The sequence below is a fragment of the Salmo salar genome, chromosome 11 (assembly GCF_965601325.2).
Source record: "Salmo salar chromosome 11, fSalSal1, whole genome shotgun sequence".
NCBI lineage: Eukaryota > Metazoa > Chordata > Actinopteri > Salmoniformes > Salmonidae > Salmo > Salmo salar.
Genome location: NC_138301.1, coordinates 24,441,491 through 24,456,734, shown reverse-complemented (window position 1 = coordinate 24,456,734; position 15,244 = coordinate 24,441,491).

Genomic DNA, 15,244 nt, shown 5'->3' with positions numbered 1-15,244 from the left:
TGTATCTCGCCACCAAAGGCAAATGCCAAGGGAACCACTAAAGGGAGGTTCTCTGAATGAAGGAATAGGGACAATCCATTTATTATATTTTCCTTACACTATCCAGGCAATGCCACCTCTGCTTGCCTGGCTCTTACAATCAGGTATACCTCACTTCAGAAATGGTCATTTTACACAATCTCTCTCTCGCTCTTTCTCTCTCTCCATAAAAGCCTTTATAGGCTAGAGGTTATCTATCGGATTCCAGAGTTGCACATTATTGACGTTAGGGGATGCCTATGTTGCAGTCACGTCAGGATAAGTGTGCACTTCCCATAGTCAGTGTTGGGCAGCCCAACCCCTGTCCCAGTCTGTCCTTGGTTGTTATCAGCCTGGGTCTCATACAGGTGGAAACAGACAGTCAGTTCTGCTGTCAATACTTCAATGGAATCCATGGGCTGTATTGGCCTGTTAGTCAAACACATATATTGTTCAATGTGACAAGATGATATCATTCTGTTTTATGGAAAATAATCCAAAGGTTGAAGCAATGGTTGAATTAATCAACTCTAGCTCTCATTTCAATACAACATGCAATAACTTAAGGGACTCTTTCAAGAGGACCACTCTGATATGGCACAATGATCTCCTAAAATGATCTCACAAGGATATTCCTTACAGTTGTCATTGATGAGATAAGAGGTCAGGAAGTCACAGAATGAGAAAACATCCACTCGTCAGTAACAAAGACATTACAAGATAAACTCTGTTCGTAGTTGTTGACAGTGATGCTGATTTCTCACTAAGACTTACTTGTGACAGGAGGTGATGACTGCCGATGCCATGACGTCCTTCAGTATCAAGTAGCAACCATGATCAAGCAACAACAACACACACTCATGCATCGGCGGGAGCGTTCAAGGAAAGCTCTTTAGTTTATCTATCTTGCAAATTAGGCTAATGGTGAAAACCCAACGTAGATGTAAGGCCATCTTATGAATGAACCAAAAGTGCAAGTCACGAAAAACAGAGGATATGGGTTTACCCTGGTAATATTTGTCACCCTATCCATATTACTGTAAAACTTACTAAATTCCTCAAAAATATGCATCCTCCAAATGCCTACAGTTGTAAAAGTGATGTTACTGCAACTGCAACAAAACATTAGCAGTTTAATCCAATCAAAAAGATAAGCTGACATCTGAATGAAAAGATTCTCTTCAGTGAAAGTGAATCATATGAGATGACCTCAATGCCCATTCCAATAGTTAATATGTCATAGTATTGCGCTACACATTAACCCTTGAGAATGACTAAACTAATAAATCATGTCTTTTGCATGTCATTATGGGTAATACACACTCTCCCCTTGGTTGTCTCTGTCTAATTCGATTGCTCAACCTTTGCATGTAGAGATGTGACAGTGCACCCCGCTATCTGCAGACCAGAGGACTATCTAATTGCCACAAGTCTGCCACGGTCAAATTGGGCAGGAGAAATATTCAGTTGGTAAAATATACTGAACAACAATATAAACGCAACATGTAACAATTTTAACGATTTTACTGAGTTACAGTTCATATAAGGAAATCAGTCAGTTGAAATAAATAAATTAGGTCCTAATCTATGGATTTCAAATGATTGGGCAGGGGCACAGCCATGGGTGGGCCTGGGAGGGCATATGCCCACCCACTTGGGAGCCAGGCCCAGCCAATCTGAATGAGTTTCCCCAAAAAATGGCTTTATTAAAGACAGAAATACTACTCAGTTTCATCAGCTGTCCGGGTGGCTGGCCTTAGACGATCCCGCAGGTGAAGAAGCAGGATGTGGAGGTCCTGCGTTTGCGTGGTTACACGTTGTCTGTGATTGTGAGGCCTGTTGGACGTACTGCCAAATTCTCTAAAATGACGTTGGAGGAGGCTTATGGTAGAGAATTGAACATTCAATTCTCTGGTAACAGCTCTGGTGGACATTCCTGCAGTCAGCATTTCAATTGCCGTTTATTGTCCCTAGCACAAGGAACACCTGTGTAAAGATCATGCCATTTAATCAGCTTCTTGATATGCCACACCTGTCAGGTGAATGGAATATCTTGGCAGGGGAGTAATGCTCGCTAACAGGGATGTAAACAAATATGTGCACACAATTTGTGAGAAATAAGCTTCTTGTGCATATGGGACATTTTTGGGATCTTTTATTTCAGCTCGTGAAACATTGGACCAACACTTTACATGTTGCATTTATATTTTTGTTCAGTATAGTTTGAGACAGATGAAGTGTAAAACTGACACAATTCACTATATCACTGGAACACAATGTCTATGTACACTGCTCAAAAAAATAAAGGGAACACTTAAACAACACAATGTAACTCCAAGTCAATCACACTTCTGTGAAATCAAACTGTCCACTTAGGAAGCAACACTGATTGACAATAAATTCCACATGCTGTTGTGCAAATGGAATAGACAACAGGTGGAAATTATAGGCAATTAGCAAGACACCCCCAATAAAGGAGTGGTTCTGCAGGTGGTGACCACAGACCACTTCTCAGTTCCTATGCTTCCTGGCTGATGTTTTGGTCACTTTTGAATGCTGGCGGTGCTTTCACTCTAGTGGTAGGATGAGACGGAGTCTACAACCCACACAAGTGACTCAGGTAGTGCAGCTCATCCAGGATGGCACATCAATGCGAGCTGTGGCAAGAAGGTTTGCTGTGTCTGTCAGCGTAGTGTCCAGAGCATGGAGGCGCTAACAGGAGACAGGCCAGTACATCAGGAAACGTGGAGGAGGCCGTAGGAGGGCAACAACCCAGCAGCAGGACCGCTACCTCCGCCTTTGTGCAAGGAGGAGCAGGAGAAGCACTGCCAGAGCCCTGCAAAATGACCTCCAGCAGGCCACAAATGTGCATGTGTCTGCTCAAACGGTCAGAAACAGACTCCATGAGGGTGGTATGAGGGCCCGACGTCCACAGGTGGGGGTTGTGCTTACAGCCCAACACCGTGCAGGACGTTTGGCATTTGCCAGAGAACACCAAGATTGGCAAATTCGCCACTGGCGCCCTGTGCTCTTCACAGATGAAAGCAGGTTCACACTAAGCACGTGACAGACGTGACAGAGTCTGGAGACGCCGTGGAGAACGTTCTGCTGCCTGCAACATCCTCCAGCATGACCGGTTTGGCGGTGTGTCAGTCATGGTGTGGGGTGGCATTTCTTTGGGGGGCCGCACAGCCCTCCATGTGCTCGCCAGAGGTAGCCTGACTGCCATTAGGTACCGGGATGAGATCCTTAGACCCCTTGTGAGACCATACGCTGGTGCGGTTGGCCCTGGGTTCCTCCTAATGCAAGACAATGCTAGACCTCATGTGGCTGGAGTGTGTCAGCAGTTCCTGCAAGAGGAAGACATTGATGCTATGGACTGGCCCGCCCGTTCCCCAGATCTGAATCCAATTGAGCACATCTGGGACATCATGTCTCGCTCCATCCACCAACGCCACGTTGCACCACAGACTGTCCAGGAGTTGGCGGATGCTTTAGTCCAGGTCTGGGAGGAGATCCCTCAGGAGACCATCCGCCACCTCATCAGGAGCCTGCCCAGGCGTTGTAGGGAGGTCATACAGGCACGTGGAGGCCACACACACTACTGAGCCTCATTTTGACTTGTTTTAAGGACCTTACATCAAAGTTGGATCAGCCTGTAGTGTGGTTTTCCACTTTAATTTTGAGTGTGACTCCAAATCCAGACCTCCATGGGTTGATAAATTGGATTTCCATTGATTATTCTTGTGTGATTTTGTTGTCAGCACATTCAACTATGTAAAGAAAAAAGTATTTAATAACATTATTTCTTTCATTCAGATCTAGGATGTGTTGTTTAAGTGTTCCCTTTATTTTTTTGAGCAGTATATATTACCTGCAACATATGCTAGGGTCACAATGAGTATATCAGTATAATACTATGCTCCTGTTCTAAGGACAAGTAGAATGGAAAGGAAATCATGTGACTCCACTGTGCTGAACTAAGATGACTTCTCATATGGATGTGACTCACTACTCACTGGCATGGAGAAACATGACGATGTTCAGTTTCTTCTTTTATTGTCTCTTCTTTTTATATTCCATTCCTTCCTATTCCAGCCCATTCCTTGTGTCAAATCCCAATCTGACCCTTGACCCCTGACCCTCTAATCTAGGGATGGGGTTTGTCTCTTTTCACTGACTCTGATCTTTTCGACTCATTCACTCAAAAGAATGAATCTTTCGACTGAATTCGTTCACCTGAGTAAGAATGCCCAGAGCACGCCGGACCCCCTACTGGCCAACGATGTACTGAAAACTCAATGATTCTACGAGCCTTTCGTTCACATGTCGTTCACTACAGGGGGCTTATTGGAGATGTCCTTTGTGACTGAGACTTGATTGCTAGGCATACAAATACGATTATTTATTGATACATTTGAAACTAGATCTAGTTGTGGCCGCAACCAGACTAGATTGTGAGCACAATATCGTTTGCGAACTGCACCATCACAAACGATTTGTTCTCGAGTTCGAGTTTGTTGAGCAGAGGCTGTGTGTATGTTCTGGTTCTACAAAGCTGTGTCCATCATCACATTCAATAATCAATTGCCTTCATTCTTGCACCATGCGAGCAATTACCAGTTATCAACATGTATTTTACTTATCTATGCTGCCAGCAGCATGATTTGTTTTACAGTTGTTTGTCGGGCACATCTCTGGAGCCGCTGAGCCGGAGGAACGCATATTAATCCCGCTGTAGTCATTGCGGACAGCAGGTCCAACGAACAAATAAAATGAACGAGTCAGTCAGGAAAACAAATCATGAATCTCGAGTCACTAAAAAGAGTTGTTCAAAAAGAACGAATCACTACTGTAGTCCAATAGACATGCATGTCTGACTCAGTCTTTCACATGTCTGACTCAGTCTTTCACATGTCTGACTCAGGCTTTCACATGTCTGACTCAGGCTTTCACATGTCTGACCCAGTCTTTCACATGTCTGACCCAGTCTTTCACATGTCTGACTCAGTCTTTCACATGTCTGACCCAGTCTTTCACATGTCTGACTCAGGCTTTCACATGTCTGACTCAGGCTTTCACATGTCTGACTCAGGCTTTCACATGTCTGACTCAGGCTTCACATGGCTGTGATAGATTCGCTGGTTTACTGCTGGAGCCGCGCCATGCATCTCACCATGGTGTCAATGTCAAAATCAAAGCCAACAACGCTGACCCTGGGGTCAACCCCCTGGTCTCGATACAGCCTTCCTCGCTCTCCTGTCAGACAATGGCTTTTTCCTCGTCCGTGTGCCACCAAATATCTTCCCCCTACAGTCACAGAGGCTGTCCTGGAGACCTCACAGCGGAGAGATGGTGATTGTCACCTCTGACCCTGTTTAGTCTCCTCTGCCTGCCCCTCCACTCCCTCTACCCCCTCTGCCCTCTCTCGCTGGGTGACAGATGGATTAAGGTAATTACAGCTTGGCTGTGCCCACATTCTGGTGGCAGGGTGAAAATTGAGATTCCAACGGTGGCTCTATCACTACACTGTTGATGAAACGTCTTGCCCTTCTTAGTGCTTGTCAGTGAGGCTGGAGTGACTTGTGTACTGGACTGGACACCCTATTATGAAACCGTAACGCTGCATTCAGACAACATTCAGAGTACTTGCAGCAGACCCTATCAGCTCACAGACTGTAAACAGTAGAGACTTGGATAATGCATTCAGATTGGGGTGTGTGTGTCTCTGTGTGTGAGTGTATGTGTGGTTCAGCTCCGTGTTGAGATGCCTAAGTGACTGATTAGGTAGCAGCTTTGTGCCTTATCAACCCCTGGCTGCCTCTCACTGAACTGTTGTCGGTTTAATTCACAACCTCCCCCCCTTCTCCTGCCACTCCCGTATATTTCAGTCCCACAGCAAACGTCTCACTGACCACTGACCTGTCCACTCAGTCTCCTGGTTATTTTTCACAATACATTCAATTGAAGAACACATTAAACAAACCACGCAAGCTCTATCAAACTTATATTTCAGAAAGGATTTGTTTAACTATACAAAAACAACTCTGAAAACAACCACAAACCCCATATCCATGCTGCTCACGATTGATAAATGAGGGCCAGTGTGTGTAAAAATGAAACAAATACAGTCCTGATACAGTACCTGATCTAACCCACTCCGATACTCTATTCAGTGTAACTATTCAGTGGAGCTGTTAATTCCTGCTCTACTGTGTGTTTAGGGTTAATGATGTTTAAATGTCGAAGAGAGAGAGAGAGAGACCTGATACAGGTTCAACTGTTAAATCAGGATCAGAGGGAAGATGGTTCAAGGACATAGAATAGAATGATGACCAATCAACAACCAAATGGGGTGTGTGTGTGTGTGTGTGTGTGTGTGTGTGTGTGTGTGTGTGTGTGTGTGTGTGTGTGTGTGTGTGTGTGTGTGTGTGTGTGTGTGTGTGTGTGTGTGTGTGTGTGTGTGGTGTGTGTGTGTGGTGTGTGTCTAATCATGCAGTGTTAAAGTGCCCCTTAAGGCTTTAGTTCTAAGGGTCCAAAAAGTGATGTTAATTCTCCTTATGAATAGTCCTTCCAATGAGGGGTCATGTTGACATGTTTTGGTGCTTCAGGGGCTGTGCTTTCTATGACTTCTCCTTATCTTCCATTGTCTAAGACATTCCTAGAGAAAATGCTCTGTACCCAATTAACTAATTCCTACTAAATGCATTTCTAGACAGTGGCTTATTGTGTGTACATACATCAAATACTTTTAATGAACATGGCATTTCATTTAACATGCTTCTTCGTCCAATAGAGAGTAGCTTTCATGTCATCGATTCTCTATGACTCACTGCTACTCTAGTAAAAAGCTGGAGCTGGAGCACAATTATTTTGTGTGGAGGTGCTGACTAACAGCGAATCAACAGGGTGACCCTGAAGAAGGCCCAGTGATGCCCAATAAATGACTGTGAGTTTATATATACAGTTTGCGAATCTCTCTATTTATTTTTATAGTTCACTGATACTCCACCAAAATATATATTTTAACACACATCCATTACGCTTTTAAAACTAAGGTGTCTTCGCCTGAATCTCTACCTACCTATCTGTGTTTCCCCTCCATTTTGTCCGGTAAGACAACCATCTTCCTCCTCTCTCGGTCTTTTGATCAGGCTACTTGCTGCACAGTGGTGCTATCCCTTCCATGTAGATCTCTCCCTCTCCGCACTGCATCATCAATAACTTCGAAGACACAAAAGCAGCTAAATTAGGTTTGGCACTTTGTTCTTTCATGACTAATGAGCTTTGCCTTCATTTGTGTATTAGTCTCGCTGCACTGCTGTGGCTCTACCCCAGGGAACGCCACACTGCCTTACTGTGCTGTGTCTTTCCATGAGCAGGTAACCCCAAACAAAAGACTAGAGGGAAAATATGGGCATAGACGCTCTACAATAGTTTTGGGGTTTATTTGTGTATAAGAGTATGAGCTGATGTGGATATAATGGCATCGTTTGAAATCACTGGAAACTTGTTTCAGGGTCAGATTACAGAAATCATGTTATTCTATGGGGTCCATATGCAGAATTAGAAGCTAGAGTACGTTGCTTTTGTTTTGCTGCCAGTACTCATGGCCACCACTGTGTGTGCAATTGCATCTGCTAAATGGCATATATATTCTTATTATTATATACTGAATATATAAGTATGGTCTCCGATCCTATGCAGGCAAGAATTCACTACTGTGTAGGCATATGCAATGTTCTGCACAATAACCCACTGCGCACACTGACCAAGAGCACCTGAACTCAGGTTCAGGCGAAGGCGAAGCATCGGGGAACAGGGTACCTATCTGTTTTCACATGTATCGAGTGGTTTCGTAGCTTGCGGGTTAGCGCTTTCTGAAACAGTATTATAACACGTTTTGTGTAATCACTCTTTCACAATCAGTCTCATCATTTCTTTGTGACTTTCATGCTGTTTACGATTGAATCTCTATGAAAATGTCGTCCTGATAAGTTTTTGCCCACTATTAGTGACAATGACTATGTCAACGACTGGTCAAAGACCTGAAGCAGCATACTGGTACCGTCTACTGTCTTCTGCTTTCAACATGAATGCATTATGCATCCTATCAATAACCATTTCACTAACCTAATATTGTATGCATTTCAGTAAGATATTAAGAACAGTTGAATCCTACTCTCTCTCTCTCCCTTTCTCTCTGCTGTTACTGTGGTCAGATAGTGTTAGCGTTTGCTAGCCACATCCTCTTCACAGAAGATGGCTCACTAAAGACCAAGCTTCTGTTCTCAGAATACCTCCTGTGTATCGTTGTGCCTCCTGACTACCTTCTCTGTCTCTCTCTGTCTCTCTCTGTCTCTCTCTGTCCCTCTCTGTATCTCTCTGTATCTCTCTGTCCCTCTCTGTATCTCTCTGTATCTCTCTGTCCCTCTCTGTATCTCTCTGTATCTCTCTGTCCCTCTCTATATCTCTCTGTTCTCTCTGTCCCTATCTATATCTCTCTGTCCCTCTCTGTCCCTATCTGTCCCTCTCTATATCTCTCTGTCCCTCTCTGTATCACTCTGTCCCTCTCTATATCTCTCTGTCCCTCTCTGTCCCTCTCTGTATCACTCTGTCCCTCTCTATATCTCTCTGTCCCTCTCTGTCCCTATCTGTCCCTCTCTATATCTCTCTGTCCCTCTCTGTATCACTCTGTCCCTCTCTGTATCTCTCTGTCCCTCTCTATATCTCTCTGTCCCTATCTGTCCCTCTCTATATCTCTCTGTCCCTCTCTGTATCACTCTGTCCCTCTCTATATCTCTCTGTCCCTCTCTGTCCCTATCTGTCCCTCTCTATATCTCTCTGTCCCTCTCTGTATCACTCTGTCCCTCTCTATATCTCTTTGTCCCTCTCTGTCCCTCTCTGTATCACTCTGTCCCTCTCAATATCTCTCTGTCCCTCTCTGTCCCTATCTGTCCCTCTCTATATCTCTCTGTCCCTCTCTGTCCCTCTCTGTATCACTCTGTCCCTCTCTATATCTCTCTGTCCCTATCTGTCCCTCTCTATATCTCCCTGTCCCTCTCTATATCTCTCTGTCTCTCTCTGTCCCTCTCTGTCCCTCTCTATATCTCCCTGTCTCTCTCTGTCTCTCTCTGTCCCTCTCTGTCCCTCTCTATATCTCCCTGTCTCTCTCTGTCTCTCTCTGTCCCTATCTGTCCCTCTCTGTCTCTCTCTGTCTCTCTCTGTCCCTCTCTATATCTCTCTATATCTCTCTGTCCCTCTCTATATCTCTCTGGCTCTCTCTGTCCTTCTCTATATCTCCCTGTCTCTCTATGTCCCTCTCTATATCTCTCTGTCTCTCTCTGTCCCTCTCTATATCTCTCTATATCTCTCTGTCGCTCTCTGTCCCTCTCTATATCTCCCTGTCTCTCTCTGTCTCTCTCTATATCTCCCTGTATCTCTCTGTCCCTCTCTGTCCCTCCCTGTCTCTCTCTGTCTCTCTCTATATCTCCCTGTATCTCTCTGTCCCACTCTGTCCCTCTCTGTCCCTCTCTATATCTCTCTGTCTCTCTCTGTCCCTCTCTATATCTCTCTGTCCCTCTCTATATCTCTCTGTGTCTCTCTGTCCCTCTCTGTCTCTCTCTGTCTCTCTCTGTCCCTCTCTATATCTCCCTGTATCTCCCTGTCCCTCTCTGTCCCTCTCTATATCTCTCTGTCCCACTCTGTCCCTCTCTGTCCCTCTCTATATCTCTCTTTCTCTCTCTGTCCCTCTCTATATCTCTCTGTCCCACTCTGTCCCTCTCTGTCCCTCTCTATATCTCTCTGTCCCTCTTGTTATCTCTCTGTCCCACTCTGTCCCTCTCTGTCCCTCTCTATATCTCTCTGTCCCTCTATATATCTCTCTGTCTCTCTCTATATCTCTCTGTCCCTCTCTATATCTCTCTGTCCCTCTCTGTCCCTCTCTATATCTCTCTGTCCCTCTCTGTCCCTCTCTGTCCCTCTCTATATCTCTCTGTCCCTCTCTATATCTCTCTGTCCCTCTCTATATCTCTCTGTCCCTCTCTGTCCCACTCTGTCCCTCTCTGTCCCTCTCTATATCTCTCTGTCCCTCTCTGTCTCTCTCTGTCCCTCTCTATATCTCTCTGTCCCTCTCTGTCCCTCTCTATATCTCTCTGTCCCTCTCTGTCCCTCTCTGTCCCTCTCTATATCTCTCTGTCCCTCTCTGTCCCTCTCTGTCCCGACTCTGTCCCTCTCTGTCTCTCTCTGTCCCTTTCTGTCTGTGTGTAAAGTACTTAAGTCAAAATACTTTAAAGTACAACTTAAGTAGTTCTTGGGATAACTGTACTTTACCGTCCATTGATAAAGTGATCATGTAAGATCCACCACGGGCTTCATACCTCGGACTATTTGGAGGGAAGCTTTGTCTCCGCTTTTGACACAGCGTTGACAAATAGCCATTTCATGCCTGTGACAAAAGTCTATAACCATAGTCTCTCTGTCTCTTCTCCAACTCCAAGACTATGATCTCATCCCTAGGACTGAGTATCTTTAGCTTCCCGGGTACACAAAGTGTAATGCTATGCCAATTAACTCACGTCCCAGCCGCCAATCTATGTGAAAGAGGATCGTGCCAATCTGCCTGATGTTTTTATAACCGTTCAGCGAGTTCAACGCTTCCCAACTTCCATTCCAAACTTCAGGTCAGATTTTTTCTTTATTTTCCCCTTCACCTAACTGTTTTATATGTGGATGAGAAAGAAAAGCAGGAAAATGTTTTCTATAATTTGTAAAACCAACAAACACACACGCACACGCACGCACACACCAGCCAGCCAGCCAGCCAGCCAGCCAGCCAGCCAGCCAGCCAGCCAGCCAGCCAGCCAGCCAGCCAGCCAGCCAGCCAGCCAGCCAGCCAACCAGCCAGCCAGCCAGCCAGCCAGCCAGCCAGCCAGCCAGCCAGCCAGCCAGCCAGCCAACCAGCCAGCCAGCCAGACAGACAGACAGACAGACAGACAGACAGACAGACAGACAGACAGACAGACAGACAGACAGACAGACAGACAGACAGACAGACAGACAGACAGACAGACAGACAGACAGACAGACAGACAGACAGACAGACAGACAGACAGACAGACAGACAGACAGACAGACAGACAGACAGACAGACAGACAGACAGACAGACAGACAGACAGACAGACAGACAGACAGACAGACAGCACTAAATAAAACTGCCCGAATGAAAACGTGAAAAACGAACACCTGTTTTCAAAATCAGATAGTGGACAACAATCTACAGAGCTAAAACCACACAAGTTTCCACGTCTCTCCTTGTCTGGATCTATGCCTGTACAGTATCTACAGGGCTGTGGTGTTATCTGTTTTTATCTCCACTTGAAATAACATTTTTTTTTTACTTTTCAAGAGATAGATTAAATACCAACACTTTGGTCTTGTCTTGCCTTGAGTACACACTACCTTGGACCAACTAACAAAAGCTGCACGGTAACCTTTGCTAATATTAAATAAAAAATGAACCTATATGTGTGTTAGAGATAAATACATTAATAAAAATATACTTATACGTGTGTTAGCGATAAAAACATTATCAAATGACAGGGGAATACATCCTACTGAAGAAGGTATCTGGGGCATTGCTGTATGAAATCCATACCGTCACCTATTTTAGCCTTGTAATGATTCCTATGTAAACATACACAAGCTCTGTTCATCTTGAACGATCTGTAGGGATCAGCATCATCCCAACTGAATGACGAATCAAAAACCATTGACATCAGTTGTCATAGTGATTATGAGTTAGACAGATACAGTATGACAGCTAACAGGGGGATTTTCCATTGACCATGATCACACAGCTATCAAGGCTAGGGGATTTAATCTCACCTTTGACCCCTTGATTTATCGCCAATAAACAAAGTTCAGATGGTAACATTCTAAACACTCATTGATCCACATCCCACAGTGACATAGCAACAGGATGAGTCCAAGGCTATCTCTACTTTACTAATTCCTATCTCCACTATTTGACTTCACTGTATTGCCAAAGTCTGTGTGATAGGGCCTTGTGTGTGATTGTGTTTGTAGATCATTGGTCTTTCACTTGAGTGTTGTCATTGTCAGGTGACTAAACTTAATCAGGGATGGCATTTGAATGACTTTAAACGCATCTCCACTCATCAAACTGGTTATTGTACAATGAGCTTTCTCATACATTGGAAGCACTCCCACACTGAGTTTAGACAAAGACTACATTAGTGAATATGGAGACGAGAGGGATAGAGAAAGATAGAGCGAGAAAGCAAGAGAAAGAGAGAGAGAGAGAGAGAGAGAGAGAGAGAGAGAGAGAGAGAGAGAGAGGAGGGAACAAGGGGGTGTGCGATGAGGGTGACACCTAGGAAGCTCTATTGTGTTACATCATCGAAGGACACATGCAGGGGGCAGAAAGCAGTGGTGGAAAAAGTACCCAAGTAAAAAATAAAACAAATACCTTTATAGAAAATGACTCAAGTAAAAGTGAAAGTCCCCCAGTAAAATACTACCTGTGTAAAAGTCTACAAGTATTCGTTTTTTTATATATCAAAAGTCAATGTAATTGCAAAAATATACTTAAGTATAAAAAGTAAATGTATAAATCATTTCACATTCCTTATATTTTAAGCAAACCATAGGGTAGATTGTTATTGTTATTTTAAATTGTGGATAACCAGTGTTAAGTGCGTGAATTGGACCATTTTCCTGTCCTGCTAAGCATTCAAAATGTATCGATAACTTTTGGGTGTCAGGGAAAATGTATGGAGTAAAAAGTACATAATTTGATTTAGGAATGTAGTGAAGTAAAATCAGTTAGGTGAAGGGGAAATGAAAGAGAAAATCTGACCTGAAGTTTGGAACGGAAGTTGGGAAGCGTTGAACTCGCTGAACGGTTATAAAAACATCAGGCTGATTGGCACGATCCTCTTTCTCATAGATTGGCGGCTGGGATGTGAGTTATTTGGCATAGCATTACATTGTGTGTACCCGGGAAGCTAATGATACTCAGTCCTAGGGATGAGATCATAGTCTTGGAGTTGGAGAAGAGACAGAGAGACTATGGTTATAGGCTTTTGTCACAGGGATGAAACGGCTATTTGTCAACGCCGTGTCAAAAGCTGAGACAAAGCTTCCCTCCAAATAGTCCGAGGTATGAAGCCCGTGGTGGATCTTACATGATCACTTTATCAATGGACATGATTTACCGGCACGCGTAATTAAATATTGTATCATTGTCACATTTTACGCCAATTCCCTAAAACCAGACTTTTGACCTATAATTTATGACATTTGCGCACCACGCTGTGTTTATGCCTCTAATGTAGGCGAGTGAGGCTTCGCTTGCAGACTAAATGCAAAATACATACACCTAGACATTAGGGTAGCAAGTCTCCATAGTTGATGTTAGGTGCTGCGAATTACTCTATACGTTTAGCCAACTTTACAGGCTTGCATTTGTTGGTTGGCCTATGAGTAGCCCAAACTGTATAGGTAAACACACAACAAACCTGTGGCAGTAGCCTAAGTAAGCAGGCTGCGCTTTAGACCGGGAAACTCTGGTCAAACATAACTTGGTTGGTGAAAACAAAGTCCCTCCTATTGCTGTCAAATAGCCAATGTTATGCTGTGTTCATAACCAAATGGGAAGGTGGTAACTACAATTGTGAAGTCGTAAATATGAGTTAGGTGCATTCCTGTTTTGATGAGCCATACATCAAACACGGAGGTCAAGAGGCTTGTGATTGTTTTGCAATGTTTTGCACATAAAAAGTACATCTAGAGCTGATTTCACTTTCTAAATCAAAATGAAGATGCCACCATGCTTGCGATTTTTTGTTTTGTTTTACAAGTGACGTCAGAGAGGTGCAAGTGGGAAACTTGGAGCACGCGGATGATACGCCTATACGATGTTGACTCTAGTAATTACCAGTCAGTTGGAGGGGCGTTGAAGGGATTTTTCCCAGTCGTATGCTGGTATTTACGAAATTATGAAAAGTCGTGAACGGAGCATTATATCACTGATTAGACTGACTAAATGAGGGTAGGGTGTGAGCATTGTTAAGATAGTTGTAGGGAGGTAATTTGGCTGGGTAGTGTCGTATAAAACTACATGTTTAAACTGGCGCGCGCGGCTTTGGTTCGTCTGTGCAATAGACTTCAACAAGTGAGTTGGGCATGACATGCAGTCCATTAAAACTAGTGGAAATGTCTGACCTCTGAACTGTCGAGATAAAGTGCAATGTACAGTAGAGTGGTTTAATGTATTACTTTGGAGCAGGGCCCGCGGAATCACTGCTTTAGATAAAGTTTATTTTTATATATAGCACTGTAGTGCACGTAGGCTAATCTCCGCCTGGTTGGAACACATTGTTCATTACTGAATGACTCCCATGTAACCACTGCTTAATAGCAGCCTATATGAGGGGATGATGATTTGATAGGACCACGTAGGAAGTACATGTTTACTTGTCTTATGTAACGAATGTTCTACACAATCTAGTGTATACGGCTGATGGAGTGGGGAATGTTGTAGCCTATATTTTCTCCCCCCAAAATAACTTTAAATTGACACGTGATTCATGAGGAATATGCCCGAAATATGCACCATATGCACCCCATTTGGCTGTTCCCCTGCCAATGTATCCATACTGTCGTTCTAAAAACAAATGTTTCTTTCAGATGAAGCAGTTTATTTTGGAGAACGGTGCTTCGATGTCCCCAAAAGGTGGCACTGTTGAGTTTTAGAACGGCAGATGTATGTCTGCTCTCCACAAATCCTTTGTAATTTTATTTCATAGAACTTCAGCACAGAATCATATGTATTCCTGTATTCTGTCACATATCAATACTTTATGAGCCAACGCTGTTCATGTAACTAAGATGATTGTAAAGCATGCTTATGCATTTTGCTTAGGCTACTGGTAAATTTGACCACTTCGAATTTCAAGTAACACGAACTGTGAAAACGTGTGCATAACCATTCCCCCAATATTTGCACATTATAAATCATGAATACTATGTTTTGATACTTTTGAAACTAATATAAATCCTACCACCATACAACATCGTTATTACGCATTTATTTTATGACAGCAACCAATAATATATATTATTGCTTCAATAACTTCATAATTTGCATATTGTAAATTACATTTGTGTATTAAAATGTTACCAGTACCACTTGCAACAACA